Below are 27,435 nucleotides of genomic sequence, written 5' to 3'. Positions count from 1 at the left end.
AACTCTACAATTTAATACATACTGTCTGTTACCATTGTCATTGAAAACTTCAAAATTTGAAAATCAACATTTTTCATATTCGCGTTGTGTATACTAAATATTAATACTTGCAATCTAATAACGAAAAATTAGAATTTGAGACTAATTTAAATACAATAATGTAACCCTTACTACAAAATAAATATTATAACAACGTATAATTAAAGTCGACTAATTTGAAATTAAATTGAATTAGTTGTGAAAAAAAAAAATGTAAAAATACATTTAAAAGAAAAAATAATATTTATTTTAAAAATTTAATTTTATATAAGTTAATAAAAATTAAAAAAATATATAAATCTCTTCCTCAAATATTGTATTAAATACGTACTCAATCTTGATTTTATGAATTAATGGATTAAATATTATTATTTTAATAACCTTTCTTCAACAAGAGTAAATATTGTTTAAAAATATTCACGGTTTTAAAAATATATTTACAGAAATATGTAAGATGTGAAATAAAATATGTGTATTGTATATCCATAGTTATTATGAACCTTTATTTTAAAACATTTACATTGATATTATGATTCTCTTACAATCAACAAATACTAAATGAATATGATAGTATAACAAATAATTTAATTATTCGTGCAGGATAGTTTATCTTTAGTTTTTGCTTAAATAATTTCATTGCTCATAATCTAAAACACAAATTAAACTTACTGCATTTTATTATAACCTAATGTCTTTTTTTTTTAAGAAATTGCATATAACTAATATATTCAATTACTATCTGAGCTAATTATTAAAATAATTATCAATTATTATTAGTTACACCAAATATGAAATGAGAAACTAGTTCTTGTAAATAATCATTTTATATTTAGGATTATAATGTTCAACTATCATACCCGACTACCATAAATTGTTTAAAATTAAACGGTTTTTTTTAAATTTAAACCCAGTATTATACAAAACAATGTACTCAATGGTTATCTCAATCTTCACACATTATAATTGCAATAACAATTTATCTCCCATGAATCAATTGAATTAATTATGTTATGAATCATTTATTTTTCTTATAATTGGTAGTATATGGTTCAAATTAAATTGAAAAAACAGTTTTCGATTGCGTTAAAAATAGTTAATAATAAAGAAAAACTGACTTAATTTTATGATTAAATTTTTTTTCTCCCCTCCCTCCTATACACACACATACATATGCGTATATTTAGTGAATGAGAGGGGGTGGAAAAAAATTCGACACACAAAACACGTCTTGAGTAAAGACGCTTTGCTGAAAATCCATTTTGAGCGCGAGCCGTGGCAAGTTCCGCGCGCTGCACAACAATGACTTCCACCCCCACCGTTTTCGGCAGCCAAGACCGACCCTATCGCAGGGGGTAGAGTGTCCCGTAGGTCCGCCGGCGCGTTCATTTGGCCACCGCGTCTCTAACAGTTCGGTTCGGTGTCGGCACTGGTCGGCCGCGATCGTTCGTGGGGCCTGGGGGTGTGTTAACGGCGGCGGCAGCAGCAGCAGCAGCAGCAGCAGCAGCAGCGGCGGCGGCAGCAGTGGAGAGCGCGGGAAAAACTTTTCCCAACATTTCGGTCGGGTTACTTTTTTTTCTCCCCGCATACGACGTCGTACTACTCGTACAGCTCCGTGTATCGCGGAGTCCGACAAACACGGCGACCGAGTCAGGTATGTAGTACACGAACACTTTTTTATAATTTTTGTTTTCGGTTTGGTTTTTATTCTAAATTTTTTTTTTTTTTTACACTAAAAATTTACTAAGCACATGATGCGTATGATATTTAATTAATTTCTAATCATAACCAATGATACCGTTGTCGTTATCGTCGCGTCTTCGATTGCAAACTGCAGACCGCGTGTCCGGAACGCCACGACAGTTGGGGCGCGGCGGGGCCGGTGAACTTTGTTTCCAAACTGTAATAAAAGTGACTAGGTGCGGCAAACTTAGTTGTTGTTTGTTGTTCTATTGAGTTTTCGGGACTTTAAAAAGTGCATGGAGAAAAACTTTACAGAAGTTTAAGTATTTTAACTTTATATATGAAGGGGCGGCCAAGTTTTTCGAACTCGGATTGTTGGGATGGGCACACGTTCAGTGTCGGTCCGTCGTCGGTTACGATTACTACTTCATGATAATAATAAATAATAATTAGTAACATTTAGAATTACACCAACGCTAAGCCCCGCAAACACTTCCGTCCGTATTTTCATTTTTTTTTTCATGTAATTTTTATAATTTTTGAGTAAAATAATTTAGTATATCATCATGCCGTTTTCGCGTTCAGCCGACCGCCGGATATTTTTCGCCATGCCGTTACGGAAACTTCAACGCGCCATTATACCGTACCGCTCAAAACGCGTTACCCAACAAATACTTTCCTAATATCTACCAGGTTGGAATTTTTTTTTTTTTTTTAATCTTAAGTAAATAAATTACATTTTTACACGTATAAAAACTAATATTTTTGCAATTACGTCTCGAGTTGTTATAAGTACGTAATAATGTAAATCGCAGCAGTATATTATTAATTAGGTAACTTTAATATTTATGTTCATCGGGAATATGTTGAATAATAATAGTTTATATTAATAATTATTAATTTAAATCATTATTTTCACAACAAAAATTATTTATCAATTTATTAAACTTTTGATGTAATGCAGACAAACGGAATCAAACACAATTTTTAAAGTATTTTATTTACATGATTGAAAAATATAAAAAAAATAAAATATATATTTTCGTATTTAATAACGATGCTCATTTACAAATGCTTGGTTGAGATATTAAAGTACTTTACTAGAATTTTAGTAAGAAACTCTAAATTTACAATATAATAAAACATTTTTTTTTAAATATCTTGACTAGTTATAATAATATATTTTATTAAATGATTATCATGCATTATTCACTAAGTCTGCGAAAATAATATTAACAGAAATATAATTTTTCCAATAATAACTTATTTTATCACGCATATCATTAAAATTTTAATAGTACGTTTTTACTTAGCATTCGCCATTCAGACTCTTAGTAAACTTACATATTATTATCACTATTCTGGACAACACCGTAAAAATTAATAGAAGCTTATTTTAAAAACAAATGTTTGATACTTTAAAATAATAATTTGTTTGTAATTATTGATAAATAATGTGATGAATATGTTTGTAAAACGTAAGTTTCATTTTTATTATTCAGTAAACGCTAATAATAAATCAAGCAGTATTTAATAACTAGTCAATCTTTCACTCAATTCCGTTTTCATACTTAATTTTATGAACATTATAATAATAAATAGCAAACGCGTTATAGTTTTACTTTCTTCGTTATTGTTCTATTAGAGAACATCATTTTATTTTTTGCTCAAAACTGGACACCGGTAATCATTATTCATACGACAACGGAGGGTAAATATGAAGCAAAAACGGCATTTACCGGCACGTATATACCGCTACTCTTCAGCGTGTTCCTTTTTTCTTGCTAATCCTCTCATGTGCGAGTCCGTGTATGTGAGATGTGAGCGCCGTAATTATTTCATTAATCCTTACCCCAAGCACGCCCGTATGTAATAAAGGGGTTGCTCTTGTAAACGATATCTCGAATAGGTGTACCCTAAAAACCAGTGAAGAGGAAAAAGCTTTTTTCATATCGTATGCACTATCATATTATATGTGTGTCTAGTAAAAGTAAAACAATCAGGATGATGTTATTTTCGGTCAAAAACGTGTCGGAACGTATTTTGGCATTATATTACTATTATCATCGAAAATCTGTCGTTTTTGTGGCTGTCATACCCTTCTTACGTGAAATAAATACAACATAAAATGTTTATATATATTTTTGTATAACAAGTGACGTATATTATTTTTAGTTGATAGTAATATCTATTTAGTTATAACTAAAAACATAAATTATAAAACTATCAAAAAAATTATAAACATTTAATAAAATATTATGATATTATTAGAAAATCATTGATTATCACATGTAAAACATTAAATATTTGATTAGGAAATTTTATTTTAATTCCGAAATAATTATAAGATAAAACACATGTTTAATGAAATTATACTATTAGAAATCTTAAGTCTCATGCAAATATTTACTGATATTTTTGTTTATTATAGTAAAAACCTTATTTATTCGTTTCACTTAATTTATTTTGCTGTCACAGTATATGTGTATTAGTATTTTAAAGGCAAAATCAACGATTATGTAACATAAAACGAACATTTATAAAAATACAATTATGATTTAATTTGATTTCGATGCATACAACAACGATATAACTTTAACTTAAAATGATTCTGTTGTAAAATTTCGGTTACCAGTGTTTTCAGATTCTAAGCGCAGTATAATAGTTGACGAAAAACTTGATGGTAAACATGATTTTAATAGAATGTATCTCGTAACTTTGTAGTATTTCAATAAAAAAAAAAAAAAAACTGTAGACACTTAGATATTTAAATAAATGTTTATAAATTTGCTTCTAAGATAAAATAAACGTAAAATATTTTAACTATACAATTTAAAATTTATTCGACTTATGTATGATATATTTTTGTTTGTTTGTAAAAATCCTTAGGAATTTAAGACATATAGTTGCTCACAAGTTTTCTTAGATATAATAAAAATGTATTGAAAATATCTAGTAATATTTTTTATGTATATATGAATTTCAAATTTTAACAAAATATGTTTTAATTAAGAACATTAAGCAAATTATTTTATAGTTAAAAATGTAAGTTTTAAACTTTTATTTTTATACCCAAATTATAGAAACTCAACAATAAATTTCTTATACATTTCAATTCGTGAGTTTAAAAAAAAAGTTATTTGTTAAACTTCATTAATTCTTTACAAGGATTTAATTTAAAATTTTAACAAAATGTCTTAAAACTGTAAATAATTTTGTGCACAATATATGAGCTGAAAGAAGACCACTCAGATTCGTTTTTCGTCTAATACATTGATTTATCGTTGAATTCAAATGTAAAAGGTCTTTGTAATAGATGGGTAACTATCTATTACAACGACCTTTATCTAATGACTAATAACAAGATTCATTTGACATCCTTAATACTAGATAGAGTTACCTATTTTTTTTTTTTGTAATGCTGCATTTAGTTTTTATAAAACCAACAAATTATGGTTTATAACAATAATTCAAATTAAAAATTTTACATACGTAAAAACACTCATATTATTTCATCTATTCACAACGTTTATACTAATTAAGATTAACTTGAGATTTATAACGATAGATTATAACAATTTACCTCGAATTTAAAAAAATGTTTTTGTTTACTTGATTTTCAAGTGGAGTGGTAACAGGCCTAATTAGTAAGATGACATTTTTTAATCGTAAATGTATTATTATTTTTTTGACAATTAAATTGAAAAATAATTTTAATTTAATAATTTAATTTTTATATTTTTTTTTTTACTTCTAGTTTGAAATGAAGCATTAAAAATATATTTTTGGGAGTCTATTATACTGAAAAAAATAGAACCATAAAATTGTATTATTACTAATATTATTTTATTTTTATAGTTTTGTTCACTTTATTTTTTTACACTATTTAAATAATAAATTAGAATTCAACAATAAAATTCTATCATTGAGTTAAGCTCAATGTATTTATAAATGATAATATTTAATTAAAGACGGACATGCCTATATATTTTAGTTAGCAGTATTTTTTAAGTAATTATATCTTAAAAGTATAACTTGTGTTTTATTCCGAACTTTTAATTAAACTAAATATAGTTTTACTATTATAATAAGTAATTTCTTAAATCTACATACACAAATCGTCATACATTCTAAGACCAATATATTTATTAACAATTTTAAACAATATTTTGTTAAGATATATTATTTATTTTTTATTTTTCAAACATTTATAATTATTATTTGAAATATTCAAATCATATCAAAAATTATCAAATACATATTTACAAACCTTGTAAATGAAAATACTGTTTTATATGAATACTAATTCTCTCTAAAATTTATAGTATAATTTTAACTAGTAAAGATGCATTTTAAATTTTCACATCAAATATGTTTTTTTTTACAAAAATAATAATCAAATTTACGTTAGAGAGTATAAAATAAAAATAATAAACTACGATTCATTTAGTGTTCTTTTTTTCATTTAAAATCCCAAACAAAGTGATGGATGTATTAGTTTTTTTTTATTTTAATTGCTTGTGTAAATTTTTCAATATATAAGCAAGCACTATAACAATTATAATAGTCTCAAAATTCAATATTTTTTCCGTGCTTGCAAATATGCTTTTGCTTTTACTAATGCTATAGAAAATTATTTTTCATCTCGTAAAGCATAACCCTCTACGGCATATATTGCATTCAGGATAACTTAAAAAAAGAAAAAAATCATAAAGGTCAAAATCGGGAACGATCAGTAAACTGCCAGCAGAATGACATATTCTTTTCGAGTGTACTTTTTTTACCATCCGCATTTTAATGACTGCGACTTCCGTCTAAAGGTTCAAGTGATATTTGTCCCCTGTACATCGGCGTCAAAAATCTTCATTCGGTATATCATTTCAATCCATTGAATCAGTAATAGTAATGGAATACCCCTCTTGCTGTACCTATTGTTAAATCGTGACATTATTTTTTTTCTCTCGTTATCCCTTGCGCACCTACTTGATAGATAGGGTAAAAATGAAAATATATAATTTTAATATGCATTAAAATAAAAAAAATTGTTTAGTTTGAATCAGTAATTTTACGTTTTTGGAAAATAGAATTATATATTCGCGGGGAATACGTAAGAGCGTTTTGAACTTTTCTCAGCCATAAATCGGCTACTAAAACCATCCTAACGGAAATTACACACCCTCGCACCAAAGATACGACGATTATCAGATATTTGAAGATATTTTGCCGGAAAACCCGAGTGTGATAAACTTAAGGGAATCAAATGGAGGCGAAGTGAATTGTTTTGTTCTTCTACCGATCGGCAAAACACGATATAGTTCTTTTGACGCCTAAAGAACAATAAAAAAATCTACTGTATACGCTAGACACCCTTGTCATTACTTTTACCTTCTATACCTAATCACTTTGCTCTCTCAGTGAACAAAAACCTATTTATTCATTTCCTAAGTAGAACTTTAACAGATAAATTTATTTGATGTTGGGAACAAATAATAGTTGCATTAGACGATTAAGGCGTTAATAATTAGATGTGTTTTATTGTTAATCGTCTATTAACAATCTTAAAATAAATATTTTATTAATTATTATAGATAACTAAAATATATTTATATAATTATTGTATAGGACGAAATAATAAATTATATAATTGTATAAACCTCTCAATAGAACAAAAAACAAATAAACCGTGGTTTTTATTAATTGTTCTATATTATAATATACCGTTTTTAATCGCTTAAATATTTCATTCGCGCAAAAAATCTCTTTTAAACCAAATTTACAATTTTGAAATTTTTGGTAAAAATAAGGTATCATTTGATATATTTTCTGTGCCCTATTGCATATCTCCGTTGTAAAATTAATGAAAATAATAATTTTAATTACCTGTGTGTTATCTATTATAAATCGTAAATAAAATAATTTCTATGTGGTAAAAGATTTTCAACATGGCAACAACTTGACACTAATTCTAAATATTTCTAATGTAATATTAAAAACCTCATAATATGTAAGCTTAACAAAATACATAAAATAAGAAAACCATCAATGTGGAAGTTGATGTACAATTTATAAAGAATCTAATTTTAACTCTAGTTATTTTAAAAATAAGATATGACATTATAGAATTAAAATTTTAAAATTTGACCCTATAAATGTAGAACATTGAATTTTTATTTTAAATTCCATTTGTGCATTCTAAAATATCAGGTTTCAACATATGGATGATTTTTTCGTGTCAATGACGATATAATATATTTTTAAATAACATGGAATTGAATTGTTATCTTAAACAGACTTATGTCATGGCCGGTAATAACTCACTACCCGTCCAAATCGAACTTAAAATATTTAAACCAACAAGGTATGTCGTTTTAACCAACTATTGGGAAAGTTACTCAGTAATACGCACCTACCTACCTATGTATTATAATTATTTCCATTCAATGCAATTTTCACAATAAGTCATTCGTGCGTTTATGTGTAGAGTCTGCTGCGCGTGTCAATCGGGTACATATATACTATATAGATACTGTATTCGGTAACAGACTGATTACATCGAAACGTTTTGGTTTCCGGATATATACGCGACCGTTCTATTTTCATTTTAGATGTCTTAGGAACGCGTTTGTAAAATAATAATAATATGAGCTTTGCTTATGTTCTGACGTCCGCGATAAATTGTGAGTACGGCACTGCGACGACGCACATATAGCACGCGCACAAGGTACCTGTATAATTATATATTATCCGGAACTCTCAGAGCCTCTTCCGGAGGGCTTTTTGCAACAACAACAAAAATAATTGTTACCGTAATACCCAGCGGGTGGCACCGGCTGCTCGGCCGGTAAGTCACGAGACCTTCGTCAACAACACCTTACGTGATTTTAATTCGTTTCGTTTTGTATCATTTTTTTTTTTTTTTTTAAATAGTTTTGTCTTGCCACCCACTCATTTACTCGATAAACGTCGACGACCAGCGATTCATATCTGTTAGGATGTTTTAAACTGGGTGGTTCGAGTGAACAGCAGTTGTTATGATAATATACTAATTTAATTGGTGTGTTTCTGATGGTGGGTCATATGTATGTTGGCTGTCATAGATACCTACGTAATCCAGTGGCGTAATTACGAGAGAGGGTAGTTTGCATATCGTATCCCTCCATGATTTTTTTTTTTTAAACTCACAAATAACATTTATGTACATATTTGACAATATTATTGTATATTTTATAAAAAAAATAAAAATAAAATACTCGAATTTCTTATGCTAACTGTAAATAAGTACATCAATATTACTTCATAATTAACACTATTTTATGAATATTAAAAAAATACCCAAATTTCTTATGCTAACTGTTAATAAATATGTCAATATTACTTCATAATGAACACTATTTTATGAATATATATGTATTAACGGTCAAATATTATTCTATCGCGGAATGATGACGCACATCAATAACGTCGTACGATGTAAAACTACGTTGATTGTATGTGAATAATATGTAAAAAATTATTGTTATCATTTTTTTTCACGTGTGCATGCATTTATGCATATAATAATAGTTGTATTGAGGGGTGCTTTTGATACATTTAACATTTTTTTTTTTTCAGAGAATAATTATTAGATTATAGGTAAAATGTACAAAAAATTCTTCCAACTTCCCCACTTGTTAGACACAAACAATATTACCACTGACACGCGTACCTACGCAACGAACAACGACGGCCTTATCGAACCGTACGATTATATATTATAATGTTTTCGTGATAGGCACGTGTAACGCGCACACCGTGGGAAACGCTACTGGTTGCCGTTGAAATATAAATGTAAGTGCCGGTCACTTGGGTGCCATTAATGTTGCATATCGTGTGCGCCTACTTCTGGGATTATCCTACACCGCTATCGCCTAGCAAAGGAAGAACATTGTACTATATTCGTCGTCGCGGTTGTCCGAAAGGGCAAAACGCGCGTCTCGCGACGATAGGGCGCTAAAAGGTTTTCCTGGTCCCGTTAAGATCACACTAAACTATATGCGCTTCCTCCAACGCGACGTATTTGTACTAGTATACAGGACTTGCGACGATACATTTTCTACACCGCATGTGCGTAAAAGCTATAGATACGACCAATCCTGGATTAAACTTTCTGAGTCCCCAATACGAAAAAAAAATTGTCTATAAATGTATTTTTACTTTCATAAAAACATTAAATTTAACTTGTACCAAAAATTATTCAATTTATAATCTTACAATTCACATTTTACCTGCTTTTTATTAGTTCTTTTTTTCTTTTTTTCGTCACTTTGTCTTTTAATTGTTAAAATACAAATACTTAGAATCGTTTATACCATTTTACTTCACGAAATTCTTTTGAAATATTGATTTATATCATGTTTATTGAGTTATTTATTAGATGAAAATAACACACTATTTCATGTTGATTAAGCCATATTTTACTTACGTATAAAAAAGGTTAGGCACATGGTATTTATTTTTTATTTTTTATTGTATTATTATATTATAGATTATTTTTATTATCGACCGCATAACGCAAGAATAACGTTTTAATATTTCAACGATTGACAATAAAACGATGAGCAGTGCACATATTACGTTCATTATTATTAAAATGAGCTTTCGTGCGGGCAGCCAATAATTTTCAAATGTTAAATAATTAATAACTGGTAATCGTGACTGAACGGGCATGTCATCGAGTAATACCTATAATAACGATACTTTACTAGGATTCAATTATGCGTCGGCCTGCTGCCGGTGCTGGTATTGGTTGGAGGAGGTAGTTGAAATCACTATAATATTACACGGCGAGGGCGAGGCTCTGCTAAATATTCGAATCACGTGAATACTAGTGGATTTGTGCCGTGCGATGGCTACCCGGGTGGTGCAGTTCTTTAAACGCTGACTTTGACCGGCATGAGACCTGCTGTCATGAAATATTTAACAGACAAAAGTTACGGTTTTGTGTGACGACAAAAAAAAAGTTTCTCTTCTTTATATTATTATTATTATATATATACAAAAACACCTCCTCCCGATATAATAAGTATATACGACGAAAAAATTATGAAAATCTGTTCCGCCGCCACCATATCCGTCAGAACCGAATTCGCACGCACACGCCGTTGAGACTGCGAACGACTTTTTTCTTCTCTTTTTTTTTCCTACTAGCCCTTTGCTGAAAATAAAAACTTTTCGGGGTAACGACAAAGTTTCCCACATTCCACCTCTTCTACACCCCGCATCCCATACGCACGACCCAGTAGTACTATTATATATATATATATATATATATACATACTCACAGTATACGCGCGCAAGAAACTGCTCACGTTCATCATTCGTTAGGCTATGTAGGTCCCTCGGATAATACGATTTACAACGACACTATATATTAAACCTACGTACAACCTTACCCGTATGCCCTTACGCACGCACACTAACTGAGTTTATGTTAAAAAGAAAATTTTCTACTTGCAATAGTTAAGAATATAATATATATTATTATTATTAGAATACCCCTGATTTTAATGCAAAGTGAATTTTTTTGAGGAGATAGGAGTTCTAGACATCTGAGTTCTAAATACTTAATATACAGTTTTAATAATAGATTTTAAATATTTTTTATCAGTTCATATTAATTAATGATAATAATTATTTATTTACGGAAATAATACTCCAATTACAATATTTTATGTTTTATAACACAAAAATAATTTAAAAAATTATTAAAAAATGCAAACCATACATATTTTACATTTAATTTCTTTATCTTTTCAATTCATAACATGTTAACTGATTTCCAATAACTAAATATATGATTACACTTGAAACATGAACTTTTATTCAGAATTTATTAAACAATTCAATATTTTTCAAAAATAATTGGCAACAATAATTAAAATTTTCAACTGTGAATTAAACATAATATACCTAATATTATTGATATAATTTAGTTTAGATAAACATGTGTTAACAACTCTAAAAGTTAAATTAAAATTTGTTTTTACCTAGTTGCCTATTAAAAAAAATGTGGGTCATTTTTTAGGGCATAATATTACGTTGAAAATGCATTTTTGGTCATATTTTAAAGATTTTTTCAAAAATTATTTTTTATAATTTTAATCACTTTTAAATTTTTATAGTTGCGATTTTCGAATTAATTTACGACACGTGTTATTAAACAATTAATTTTTTAGTTTTAATTCGGTTTTAATATTTACGAATGTTATATTAATATCACTCTAAAATCTACAATTGTTTTTAAAGATTTATTTAAATTTTTTATTTTCGTGTAAGGTAACTCATGTAGGCAATGTGAGGTTAAGTTAGGTATCTCTTGCCATAACCAGTTGTATACTATAGTTTTTATTCATACAAAAGACCAAGAATTATTATTTTATCATTATGAATGCAAAGGAACTCAGTAATATTCTCAATAATATACGGTATACATATGAAGACGGTAATGCCTTAATTTGAGTGACGTGTATGCGCCAAAAATTATAGAGGGGTTTTTGACGATTTTAAAACGCACAAAATAAATATTATATTATTATATAAAGAAAAAAAACTGCTGCCAAACGGTGTCCGCCGCCACTACCGATGAATGGGTTTCGAATGCGCCGAGATATTCCCCATAGGCCGCAAACAAGCCGGTATGTAATTTTTTTGTTCCGCCGGAGGGTAGAAATGTTTTCGTCTAAATTTCCCGTCGAGCGCAAACTTTTGACATTCTCAGCAACGAACAGAGTGAAAATATATACATGTATTATTGTTTTTTTTTTTTTTTTTAAAAAAATCTTAAGAAAATAGGCTCCCCTTCTCTTTTTGCGTAATAACAATATTATATATCCGTCTTGGGCTGAAAATATCTTTGGTTTTATAGCCAAATGAATATCAAAATAATGGCCATTAAAGTTGAATAATTGTTTTTTAATACATCGCCGCCGTGTTAACTGGCTCGGAAAACGAAGAAGTCGTCCCTGTCGGCGGTGGTAAGAACCGGGTGAAATAAAATAAAATAAAATATATATTATTGTTTTTTTTCTTCGCTTTTTATTTTTGCATCGATAATCAATTTCTTTCTTTAATTTTCTACCCCCTTTCGCGGCCATTATTATATATTATTATATACACTTGTGCTGTGCGCGTATAATATATTGTTTAGCTTCATACACCACCACTGACTACGATTCGGTGGGCTGCGTAATTCGTATTTCCATTTGTAATATATTATAAATAATATAAGAATATAATTATATGGAATCTTCCCATACTACATATCATAATAGCGATATTTCTCCGTTCCGAGCACACGCGTATCTCCAACTATTTTCTGATCTCTCGTTATATATGATATAAACAAATAATCACCATAATCATTATTATTATTATTATTATTATATAAATGTGACTTGAAACTTTTCGTAATTTCTACGGTCTACAGTCATATAGAGGACCTATATTGCAGTGCACATGAGACCATTTGCGTACATACGAAAAGTTTTTTCAGTCCACATTACATAATTAAAACAATTTCACTTTGAAGACATGTTCACTGCATTCATAAAGGTTTGCAAAAGATTCAATCACTAGTAGATGCATTATTTTCGTAAGGATATTAAAATAATATTCTTTAAAAGAGTATAAGTCGTTCTGCTTGCGACCCAGAGTACCTAAAAAGACGCAGTGTATGTAACCACGTATTAAACTGATCAGACGATATTATTATTATTATACGGTCACGGACATCTAAAGAAAACGAACCGACACGTTTTCCGCTCGACCAGCCTGACAAATGTAATATTATAATTTATAAGTACATGTTATAATTTACGTCTAAAGAAAATGTACTCGCGCGCTTCGATCCTCCAAGTCCTGTACTCGTTCTGCCGCTGTTCACCCTTTTAATGCGCGCGTATATCTTATAAACTCTACGCGTTTATATAATGTGACTCGTTGGACCGTGACACGTACTTTGACGGTATTATAACGGATGTCCGGCTTACACCAGGATCGCCGTCCATCATCAATACGATGTCTTTCCGCTTGTGTGGTTCGATGTCTATATTGAATGACACATATGTGACGAGTCGTAAAGACGAATTATTATTAGTCTCATTTTTAACTTCACTCTTTCTTTTGTTCCTCGAACGTTTTTATAAACATTATAATGAAGACTGAGAGTATCAATTGAATTTCGTATAACATATTTGTGTAGTCAAATCAAACGAAAATAAACAATATAATGACGTTTACTAATAAAAGTATATCATATAATATTATTTTAATAAATTTTTTCCTCAAAATATGTGACGCAACTTCGATTATAATACATTTTGTCATATGTATAATATATAATATGGTGTCTGGATTTTTCCCTTCAATACACAATCCGTTGGGGGAAAATACGGTTTTCTGTATACAAATCGATCGGAGTCCAGAACTCCAGACTATACTTACCATAAAATAAACACAGTATCGTAAAATATGGTAAAAAAATTGTGGGTTTTCCGCGTTTATGATGGCCAAACCCACGTGGCTCATAAGCAACGTGAATAAAACATTAGGCGACAGTCGCCCTCGTGTACACACACAACGAACGCTATATTATTATATACATGCAAGTCCGCCGAGGGACAAGTCAAGGGGTTTCTGCAAAGTTCATGATCCATGAACGACAATAAAAATTGATTTCGATTGTCAGGCTATTCGTAAGCAAAGCAACTCCGGTGTAATGTATATTGCAATATGTAAAAAGTATTCAAAATCATAAACCAATCAAGTAGGTAATGTCATTATTAAAGTTATCCACTGTGTATAATTGAGTTCAAAATGTTGACAACTGTCACTAAAAGTGAATAAAATAATTATTCAAACATAGAGTCAACTTAATTTGAATTTTGAAAAACTTAAGAAAATGTAAATGAAATAAAAAAATGATCTTAAAACAAAATTAAAAAATAAAATTTATTCTTATTATTCACTAAGTAACAGTTGCTATTACTGCGTGTATGTTTTATAACGTTTCATAAATTTTATTTGGTAGTGTGATTAAAATAATATTATATTTAAACTTCGCGTTACATTAAATAATTTGAAATCAAATGAAATATTAAAACTTAAAAGTTGTACATTCAATTTTAGCGAGTCATGGTTGTGTAAAAATGTCATTGCTAACTTACTAATCAATTACAATGTTTACTTCTATAATGATATATGTACGTATAATATAATTTAGTAGCTTATTAAGACTTTGACTTGAACATTAACATAATAATAGTAAAACTAAACCTTATTGTTGTGTTTCGTGTAAAACAATTAACAACGGTAATGCGTTTGACAAACATGATAAGTTAATGATCAAACTGAGAGATTTTTATTGCATTTATTATATTATGAGGACTTTGGGGGGTCTTTTTTAATATTTTTAAAGTTAAGTTGTAAGCTATGGCCTGCATAAGGTATATTATGGGGGGGAGGGAGAAATCAGTCTGTAGAACTGGCGGGGAGTCGCATACAGCGAAGATTTCTGGTATAAAATTATTAAAGTTAAAAAAATTCAAGGGAGGAGTAGTAAGAAATCCCAAGAATAATATCACGCGCAAAAAGGGTGTTTTAACGTGAGCTTAATGAAGGCCGTGAACGATAAATCACACTCGTTGCTGGAGAAAATATACCGGAGTCTCTGGATCCCCTTTACGAGAATAAAATATTTCGTCTTCTTCATATTTCCAGCTACATGTTTAAATGCTTGTTTTTATATATATTTTGTTTTTATTATTTAACGTGAGCAAAAAGGACGCACATGTTGTACATTTAATGGGCTTCCGCCATAATTCATATTTTCCACATAAAACAACCTGGAGGAACATGGTTTCTACGACCCAATATGTTTTCTTTTTTTTCGCGTTAATAAATCATTCGCTTTCATCGGAAAAAAAAGTAATTGCTTTTCTTTCGTTCTTAAAATTTACATTCTACCGCTCATCGTTTTGCTATCAGTAAGAAAAGTTTTTGTTTTTTATTCATACAACGATATCGATAAGGTGTCTTACGGTGTTAAGCAAAACATAGGAAAAAGTTTCTCTGCTATTCATCTTCATTATTATTCTATGCCTATTTTATTTATATACATTGAAAATATAAATATTTTTTAGTTGATAGAGCTAAAACGGAAAATGAGGTTATCTATATAAAATTTCAACATTTTAAATACGAATTTTTAACATTTTGATATATTTTTAATGCTATTGCAATCCACTTTTTTACTCTAGTAAATTAAGTTACTATACAGTCCCTCGAATGATATATATATACATATTTTCTTGTTCTTATTTTGAAATTATTATAGATGTGTTCCAAATATATATTATGTTTAAATAAAAAATAAAAAAAATAGTAAAATATGTAAAAATATGTAAACAAAAATTAATTTATTTTATTCAACCTCTTTCGGAACGTAGGTATCTGACATTTGTCAAAATTGGTAAATTTAATTTGGAAAAAATAAACATTTGCATATAAATTTAAGTCCTAGTATAAGTTCATCAAATTTACAACGTTGTTCATTGAACATAACTGCGTAAGTATATATAAGTCTAAAATTTAAATATTGCGAAACATTTTTTTGAACCACGCTTTCTATACAATAAAGTATACATGCCAATTATACATGGTTAACATAAATCGACGTTAATGATAGCAATTAATATAATAATAAGAAATGCATATAAAAACATTATTATTATTATATAAACGTTATGATACCTCCGAGTACGGTTGATTCATTTAGGGAAAAAAATGTTTTATGTCTGACAAACTGCAGGTTATATGTAACACTCGGTACATACTGTTCGTTATACAGAATAATAAAACATTGCGATGAAATTATATTACTATGTTTTATATTACGTTATGTTTTGTTATTTTTTTTTTCACCTATTCGGTCACCCCTTCCCCAGTGGCAACCACGTGTCCCCGGAGAACGTGTCTAGCTAATACCAACCTCAGTACGTGTGGCTCTTAGCTGTATATATATATAATATATAATTTTATCCACCGGTAACGGCACGCCGCCGCGGTAAAGGGGCCTCGTTGATTGATGCACCGCGTACAATGTGCCATTTAGCAAGCCACGGCCTTTGAATGAGGTGCAATTTGCTACATCTTGTTAAGCACTTAGCCACCCCTCCCTCACTCTTCCCTTCGGCATCCGACGTTATTATCGCGCCGGTGAGAGGATCCCGCGGGACGGGCGAGGGGGTACTTTGCGGCGAAATACAAAAGTCAAATTTGCGCACCCGTCTTCTTGACGAGGTAAACGACGACAACGACGATGATGACGACGGGACGTGAATATATGTAAGCCTCTGGTGGCCCATATGTAAGACAGAAATACGACTTGTGCGTACGAGCATGGTATTGGTTGGCATATATTATATGTGTGTGTACGGTCGGGGTGTGGTGTACTAAACGTCGACAGTTATTGCGGAGGCATAATACGCGCGTTCCATTAAAATGAACCGATTTTTCTTATTATTTTTTTCGTTTTTATTTCTCTGCTCCGCTATTTCCATTAGTCTAACATTCGTGGTATCGTGTTTTCCCATACGCGTCACAACATATACGCCGTGGCGATAATATGGTAAATGTATTAAAAGTCCCGGTGTACACATCATGGTACATATAATATTAGCTGTATATCCCGATTTTTCCGGGGAAAAAATGCACAAATATAAAACACAGCACTATGTAAGTGCATCTCAGTTTTAATATAAGTCTTCAGTTCTCGGATAAATCGGCGTCAGTTTAACTCGCTTTGTAAATTAATTCATCTGTTATAATAGTTGATACACTTTTACACATAATTCAAACTATTCACTGAATTTTCCTAGTATGTCTACGAACACGGAACAACCTCTGAAATTTTTATCAAAATAATTCGATTAGTTTTTGAATATATAACTATTATAAGTCACCAACATTTTCTTAATCATAAAGAATTTATAAGTGAAAAATTTGGTGCTAATTAGATAATTAGATAATTGGTTCTAGAGATTAGTTTCGCATAATAACTTCCATATACAATTAAGATTATAGGTTCTCGTATAGCATGGAAATCATACGATAAATCCCAGTCAGAGTTGTCTTTATGTAACATGATCACAATTATTATAGTCTCGTACGAATAAAATTTATCGTAAAATTCGCTGATGATATCTGTCTAGTACCTAACTATAATTTTTTTTTTTTTTTTTTATCAAGCATGTATAATATTGTCTTCGTATTAGATAGGTTGATCAAAAAATACGATTCTGTACGAACGCCGTAACGGAAACGTGCTACGCGTTTTCCGATTTATAATCTACACATTATAATATGGTACTACTCGGTATTTAGTGTTGTAGTTCGCGTGTTATTTGTTATGGACGTTATTGCCCTAAGTGTGTATACAAACGACCGAACAAATACTACCGTCAAACGAACGCGCGCAGATCTATAATAATATATTATATGATATACGATATTGTACGAGTGTTTACAGAGGGGAAAATTCACATTTCGCGTCTGTAATAATATAAAACACATACTCCAGTAAGTTACCATATTGATATATCACGTATATGTGCGTGTGTATACAGTGTACACGGAGTTGAGGCATTATTCAGTAGTTGACCGTGAGGGAGGGTCAAATTATTTTTTCTCCTACACCGAAACGGATTGGCACGCCGCGAAAATGCATACAATAATACAACTCCCACGATAGAATATATACGCGATATTATTATATCATCGCGTGGTATGACGCTGAGTATAATGATAATATAACCGAGAAATGTTGGTCTTGGGCCATTCGCAATCTGGTCGAAACACACGGCCCTAAGGGAAACAATACGTCGAATTAAGTGGCCGTTTTGATATCCACCGGAGTGTTCGAGAGGTTTAACCTCTGGCTGTTGATCCATGTTAACGACTGTAAAGCCCTCGGCACCCGGCCATAATTACATTATAAAGTCATTATTCGCCTCCCGTCCGCACCTCTGCCTTAACGTCGAGCCTGATACCACAACACCATTCGGACAACTCAATTCTCTTCCGCTCTTACAATTTCTCCGTTTCTCTATGTCTCTCAATCTCTTACTCATTTGCTCCCTCTGTCTCGCCTTATATATTATAATATTAATGTCCAATAATGGTTTTCATATGACACTATATTAATTTGTAAACATATTTATTAGATGGATTATATAATATCGTAAATTGCGTTTGTTATACTTAATTTTAAAATCAATTTAAGTAATATTTATTTCACGAAAAATAAAACTATCGAAAATTAAATGACAAATCCAAGTATATACGCATTCGTATATAATAAATCGTTCTTATTATTATAATTCAATACAATCACAAAACAATTTATACATTTTCTTGAAATCTAGTTGATTATAATAAAGTTTTCATAGACCATACAAAGTAATCGTTCTAAATACGAGTATATTTTTTTTATTATTTAACGAGATATGTCATCAATTTTATATAAAAAAAAAAAAAAAAACATAAAATATGAATGTTAACTCATAAATTTTTGTTTTTGTAACATATCGCAGTGATGGCTTTGGATAAATAATTTAAAACGTTTTGACAGTATTTATGTATAAAACACGTACACATGCAAATATGTAAAAAAAATATCAAATTCACGCGCTTTATTTATTTATAAGCAGGGACAAGGTTTAGCTCACGTCTATTTCCGTTTTATTCTCTCCTTTGGGCCAACTTCACTGTAAACGAGCATCTACGGTCTCTTAGACACGAGGTAAAGATGTCAAGTGTCGCCTGGGGAACACGTCTGTACACACGTCCTGAAGCGGATAAACGCGCCAGATCGCCTTACACATACTCCCTCGCGTTTCTCGGCCCGGGGGGTACAAATGCGTCAACAATGCCAATTCGTTTAACAATCAACTTTTTTTTCTTTTGACTTTTTATCAAGAAAGGTTATAGAGATTTCTATCACTTAAAGAGGGTTGCTGAAAAAATGAAAGATAAAAAACATATTTCCTTTAGGAAAAGGCACTATTAGCGAACGTCAATTTTGATCAATTTCGCACAGATCCGCAAGAGCCGTCCGTCAACCTATAAGATTTTTATTATTATTATTATTATTTACAGACTGGCCAAATCAAGTTGTTCGAAAAATATAAGTATTCTCCCTCGGACGAAGGTTTTAGGCTGGTAATTATTTCAAAACATTCGTGCGTGAAATTTTCATCCTTCGGTAAGTTTTCGAGTTAATAACGGCTGTAGTTATGACGGATACGGGTGGGTGGGGGCAGACAACAGATTGTTTTTTATACTTCATTTTGAGAGGCCTGAATGGAACGTTAATTAATTGAAGGAACGAAAATTGTTTTTATTTTTAATTCTATTTTTAATCGGGTTAAAAAAGGTACACATAATATAAGACGATATGTGAACATTTCCCAAGTACTCGAGACATGATTAAAGTGGTTTTATGATTGGTATATATTATTATTTATTATAATAATATAATATAATGGTATATGTAATTAACTATATATATATATTTTACATTATTATACTACTATGTTATAATTAAAAAACTTTTATAAATTTCATTCAAATTTGGACTTCGCCATATATAATAGAAATAGCGTATAATTCCAACTCATAAATTATTATACTAAAATATAAAATTTTAAATGACACGTTTCTTGGTACAAAAAAAAAAACATTATCAAACAAATATATTTTTGTTCGGTATCAATGAGAAATTCTATAACATAATAATTGTTTTTAATCGGTTTATACCGTGGAATTTCGAAATAAAATATAGAAAATTCACGGTATTCAAGGTTTTGCCAAATAATCAAAATCATTCCTCCATTGAATTTCTTCGATATTTTTTTCTTTTATATGTATTATACTATCTGAATTATTGCCGTATCAACAGTTTTGTGTGGATCCTAGCTGAACAATGTTTCCCCTCTTATGTCGAAAATCGCTAATTAATCGGCATTGTGTACTAAGGCGTCAGAGCAAAACTTGGAGTATCATTTCAGGCATAAGATTGCAATTAGCTGGTTTAATCGTTGAACACAAACTATCAAATCACACGGCCGGCTTGAGATCGGTTTACTACCATAGTCAACCCCCACCTATCGTTTTATCTCCCTATATCCGTATGCTGCCATTACTCTCTGGGGTTTTCACATACACACGCAATTACCGAAAGCTTTAGTCCACATTTCGCTACCATAAACATAGCGATAACTGATCCCGAGGCTTCTAGTTGAAGACTCTATTGCCGCTTTTGAGAGACCAGAAAAATAAAACTAAAAAATCGCTCAACAATGTATGCACGTATCGCAGTACACAATAGCGATCGATTTCATTATTACTTATTATTCTTCAAATAAACTAAATAAGAAATGTAAGAATATATAATATATATATATACACACCATTTTAACAATGATGATACCACGCTTTCTTATTTGTTGGAATATAGCGGAAGTACTATATATCTATAACTTACGTTTTTAATTGGAACTTATCTACCACACAATAATATTATGATTCTGGTTATAATTAAAAGGCATACGCTGACGGTAACAAAAAATTGAAAGTGCGCAACGGATTTTACGATTTCTCGTTACTAAAGTATTATTGTTATGGCAACAGAATTTCTTTGAAAACTTAACTTTTAGTTTAGACGATGTTACAGAAACAACAATATACATCATTTAAAATTTGCGATGAACTCTGTCAATTATTTATAACAAAATAACATATTAATGTGTATAATTTATAAATCGACATTTTGCTAGAGAGTTCATAATAAATCACAAAAATTACACATTATATAAATACTTGTAGTGAAATAATAATTATCAAGTCAAAATGTATACGAAATAACAATATTAATATTTAAGTATACATTTTTAATGTTTTGCAACCTTGAAGTTTAACAGAGTGTTATGTTGAAAAACCTTCATAGTGACCGTGGTTAATGAAAATCAGAATTTGGAATAAAAAAAAAATCATGATTTTTAATTTTGCATATAAGTTAGATTGATTGTAGTAACATGTAGATGGTAAACTAATTAAAGCATAATTACCGCCATATTCCTCTTATATACGAACACGATTAATGATGTATTATTATAAATTTATAATTAACTAGACAGTATCTATCTGTGGATGAATGCAAAATTATTTATTTTTTATTATAATATATGTACCTAGTCTGAGAATAATTCTAAAATGCATATCCTCTTCTTTAAAAAAATTCTTGACGTACTTTTCCTTACATGCGATTTTCTCATATTTCGATATAATGACGTAATCAGTGTATTTAAAATTTTCGGAAACCTATAAATAAGACTTTGATGTCAAAAGTATGTAAGTACGCCATTTCCACGGACATTTTTGTTGACTTTTCACTTAAACGCTGGAAAATATTGGAGAAGCCACTCGACAAATACCGTCACCTCCCACATCTCTTGACCCAGCGGAATTATTACTTGTGCGACGTGACAAACCACGTGCCGGACATCCCGTCGTCGTCGTCACCGCTGTCGACTATGTCTCATTATCGCGATCTCTACCACCGCAACTATCGACTGCATCACCATCTCCACTACCTGTCCTCGTGGTCTATCGCAGACGTGCCTGCAGACCCGGCACGGTCCGGTCCTACATAGCTCTCAATCAATCGAATCCCGAAGCCATTATCGTTCCCCGAACAATCATGTACACGGCTTGGCCGGAGGAGTGCAGGGACCTATGAGGACCCGCGAAACGAATGTAATAAGGGACGGCGGTGAATCGATAAGAGATCGACGGCAGCGACTTCGTACAACTCTCTTGGGACCGAGACCCCACCGCGCGCGTGCATTGTCTTAAAGAGGTTTCCCGGACCGAGGGCCAGAGGGATTACACTCGGGAAACGTGTGGTGATGGTCGGCTACAGAAGCAGAAACAGCAGCACACTCTCTCGCTCTGTTTCTGTCTTACCCTCTATCGTGCCGCGTGCGTGTATACATATATATATATATATATATATATCTCGCACGTTTTGACCAATTATCCCCTTTGGACGCGACGTGAATGGACCCCATCGTCGTCGCTTTTGAATTATATTTACCGCGCCTATACGCGATCGAGACGACAATGCACCAATTATAATAATACCGTATTATACTCACATATTGGCCAAAGCTGACATTAAGTCACAATCGTCACTGATATATTATCATTACGTAGGAAGATAATATTTACAAAACAGCTGCAACCGATGATTTGCTAAATAGATAATATACAGAATATATATTATATACCTACCGTTTATGTTTTGTTTAACACAATACTATAGTCAAATAATAATGATGATTGTGATATAATATATACCTATATATTATATTATAATATACATTCAGTGATTTCAAAAAATATGAAGCTTTTGCCAGATTTTTTATGTCAAATATTAACACTTACATATTTGAATATCAAAATATAATAATGTCGTGTTTTTTTACTGTATGTAGAGTAAAAATCTATACAGTAGCCCATGTCCAGTTTAATGCGGAATTATCCCTTTTTGAATAACATGTCCGCTCGTTCAACAAGCATTTAACGGAACACTTTCTGTTTAGGTTTTATTAAATAATTTCATTTAATAATAAAATTAAAAAATAATAAATATTTGTATTATATTATGAACCTCTACAACAATAGCATCTTTTAACTTCATAGAATATACAAAAATATTTTATTTAAATATATTTTAAAAATGTGAAAATCAGTATAAAATATAGTATATTATACTATGGTATAAAGTATCAGTATAGTTTTTGAAACTTTTTTAGAGTTGAGCGAAAATTGTTTGTTCCATTTTATATAATGTATAATATATATACATGATCACTTTAATATAATATATAGATATATTGTTTTGTTTGAAATACATCGGCGAGCTGACTTATTTCGGAAATAATAATCATAAAATTTTATTAGACTATATTTTGTTTTACTACGGATCCACTGTTTTTTCGTCAAATGATTAATAGTTACTAAAAACATAATGTATAATTCGAACACACGGCTATGCTGTTATATCGTAAAATTGTTATTATAATACCATATTTTTCTATAGCCGGTATTTAGTAAATTATTATACAAAGTGTTAATACAATTATTTAAGAAGTGGCATTAAATTTATGTAGAGGTTTTCAAATATTGTGCATTAGACGCATTGCCCAATCTACGATCGACCTGCAAATATATTTTGTTTATATAGCGTATATATATATATATATAATATCAAATACATCTTAATATAACTATTGTTAATATGTATAGCATTATACATATTGCGAAGGCAGACTATACAATTTTACTGGTATTTTATTTTTTTCTCCGCATGATAGTATAATACAAACGATATGTGTTTTCTGGGAATGGATTTTCCGTGTGGATGATCGAATATATATATTATTATTAAAGACGTCAAACGACTCCTGAAGCTTTCTGGAAATTGTTTCTTTCGTGTTTGAAAACAACAACTTGGTAGGACCAAAAAAAAAAAAAAAAAAACGAAGAAGCTACGTCGAAAACCGTAACCGGAAACATATTAAAGGTAATGGTCTCGAAATTATTATTGAATGAAATCCGGCACATAAAAATGTCGGGAGTCTTTTGCTATTTATTGCGCTTGGATGGTTCTATGTCGCATTTATCCGTCGAAAATCCAATAACTCCCCCGGTATTTTTTCTCTATACTCCAGTTTTATATATTATATATATATATTCGAGTTATTGTCGGTAATTGAATAATTTGTACACATGTTGACCGACCGTTCTTTTTGGAAATTATTTCTTATTTTTCCCCCTTGTCCGTGATGACGTGAAATGGTCGCGACAATGATAGTGAAGAAGAGGGCTAGCAAATCCCGTATAATAATGTACAACAAAATATACACCCCGACGATAGACGTATAATATACATAATATAGAAAACCGATAAATCCCATGTTTGTGCATGCAAAACGGACCTCCGGATGACCGGATGTGTCCCGGTATCGGAAACGGACGGCTGCATTATTTACATAATAATATCTCGGTACAAATCTTAACATGCATGCAAAGAAATAAAAAATACGCCTTGCTCTCCTTGGGATTCTCGACTGAAACAGGGGCCGTATAGCAATACACACAAATCGAATTATTCGTTTGGGGTTCGCGTTAAGAACATTTTACATCCGATCTTTTATACCGGTGCAATAGAAATATAAAAATAAACACTACACAATATACAATTTTCATCAGAATCCAAACTGTAAACGTGCTCAAACCAAACGCAGTGGTTGGGTAAATTTTTATGACTCGTTGTCCGGGACTAGATCGACGCAAGGGTGTAGACGAGGGCGATAGAGAGGAAAAAATGCTAAAATCAAATTTAATAGCTCCAGTCATAAATGCCGAAACGATTTCACGCGTTTTATTATTTAACTGTTTTTCGTTACATATATATGAATGTACAATAATAATAACACGAATCATGCATGCCAAGCAATAATGACGTATTAGTGTAAACGGTTTATGACTATTTTATATTTTGTACGGGTTTGGTGTTCGTACAAGTTATTTTGACACGTATATACGTAGAGAGTTCGAAACGACAACAACAAAAAAAAAAAGATACGATTTTATTTTTCATTTTTCTACTGACTTTGGTTAAAATAAAAAGTTACTCGCTCAAACATTGAAACATACACATATTACATAATTTATACAACAAAACCGTTTTATATGCTATAACGGTGTCGCACGTGTTCGCCTGCGAAACCTATGTATACATTTTTTATGTATTTTCAGTTGGGAAAAGATATTACAACATTTTAGCGTTAATCAAATAAATAATGGCGTTAATCAAATAAATAATGGATAGTATAGAACAGATTTAGTAAATAACCGTATATATCATTGATATTTACGTTGCCATGAACATGTAAAATGTGATTTTATTTGGGTGTGTTGTGCTATTAAAACACCAATAAAAAAAAATCGTGTACTTGACTACAGTATGTATATGTAAGTATGGAGGATTGCTTATTAATCAAAAGATACAATACTAAGATAACATATTGAAGGGGAGTATCTACTCGAATATAGTTATATTACTGTTCGTATCGACAAAACGATAATTGGAAAGATGCGATAGTGCGATAATGCCGCAAAAAAACTACGTAAGACTAGCTTATACATAATATACCGGGTAATTCTTTTAACTTCAGACACTCGTTATTTCAACAAATTATCTAAATCGTTAAAAATTAATAATTTTCTAAAAAAGCTATATTTTTACTACTTTTTTTTTTTACTCACTTTTTTTTGTCACAACATGCGTTTATAATTTCTCATACCAAAGCAAAATCTTTTTAGAAAACTCCGATACATTAAAATAACATTTTGGACGTACCTATATTTTATGGTTTATGATATATATTTTTTTTTTTTTTTAATTAAGATGAGCAAAAATGAATTATACAGAGATGTTCTGCAAAATTTTGATCCGATTACTCCACTAAACTTCTTGTCCGAAATGTTATTAAGTATCAACCGAAATATTTAACAATACTTTGCTTCAAAATATGAAATTAAAAATATATTTTGTCTTTCAAAAAAGTAAGCTACTGTTAACTAGATATGTAAAATAATTATTTCCAAAAACTTTAGTGTCTACTGAAATAAGTGTTTTCTATTAAATAGATCACCCTGTATTTATATGCGTATTTTGTATTGGTACCAGGTTCCGTTAGACACAGTTTATGTATATATAAACGGACATTTTTTAATTACACATCTCGACGGACTATGCACTGCAAAACTATGAATAAAAAAACAAAAAAAAAAATAATGTAGCGTGAACGCTATCGAAATGGTCTTGTAGTTTATGCATCGAACACGCGGACACCCTCGTACACCTACTTCTTCGGGTTATTGTTTGTTCACTATGGGATCATGTAATTATACAGTTACATCATGCATAATAATATTACTTTATAAGTTATCCGGCGCGTGTACATCCCGCTCAAACATTGTGTGTATGCATTGCATGCTACATAGTGCCATATAATAATTATTACTTATTAGTATTGAATACCAATCATCGGATATTATATTTTATACCGCCGCGAATTGAAGCATTGACATAACAAGTTTAGTTCTAACGATATCCTTAATATTTTTAATAATACTTCGTATTATACGATTCAATGATGTGGTAATTTGTTTTCTATAAAAGGTGTACCTACCTTAATCACTAATGAGCCTATACTGCAATTTGTGCCGCTTACTTAGATTGCGTGTTATCTTTCATTAGTAGATGTTTTAAAATGCATTTTTCATAATTTCTATCGAATATCAGTAGTGAAAATTCACTATGAGTTTATGAAGATAATGCGATATTTGCGTAACATAGAAGATCGGCATGCGGCGTACTCGGCAGTTAATTCAAAGGCGGCGTGAATGTCTTTGGAATGCCGAAATAGCGTATTATCTCCCATTATTGTGTATACAATATATACGTACATTATTATACGTATACACTGTCATCATCGTCGTCATCGCAAACATATTAAATAACGTCGTGAAGACAAACGTCCGGCATTG

General features: G+C 30.6%; 1 protein-coding gene across 6 annotated transcripts in view; it reads left to right on the top strand.

Moving 5' to 3' along the window:
- Positions 1–27,435, top strand: part of LOC112600991 — a 208,002-nt gene that overhangs the window by 103,444 nt on the left and 77,123 nt on the right. Inside the window, exon 1 of one of the 6 annotated variants that reach the window (XM_025348374.1) lies at positions 19,948–20,017. The exons of the other annotated variants lie outside the window; for them this stretch is intronic. The gene's annotated coding sequence lies outside the window, so the exon portion shown is untranslated. Of the gene's footprint in view, positions 1–19,947; positions 20,018–27,435 lie in introns of those variants that run through there. 6 annotated transcript variants of the gene reach the window in all.

Source organism: Melanaphis sacchari, unplaced genomic scaffold, assembly GCF_002803265.2.
Source record: "Melanaphis sacchari strain LSU unplaced genomic scaffold, SCAv2.0 Contig73_pilon_pilon, whole genome shotgun sequence".
NCBI classification, from domain to species: Eukaryota; Metazoa; Arthropoda; class Insecta; order Hemiptera; family Aphididae; genus Melanaphis; species Melanaphis sacchari.
This window is presented reverse-complemented; position numbering and strand designations above follow the sequence as displayed.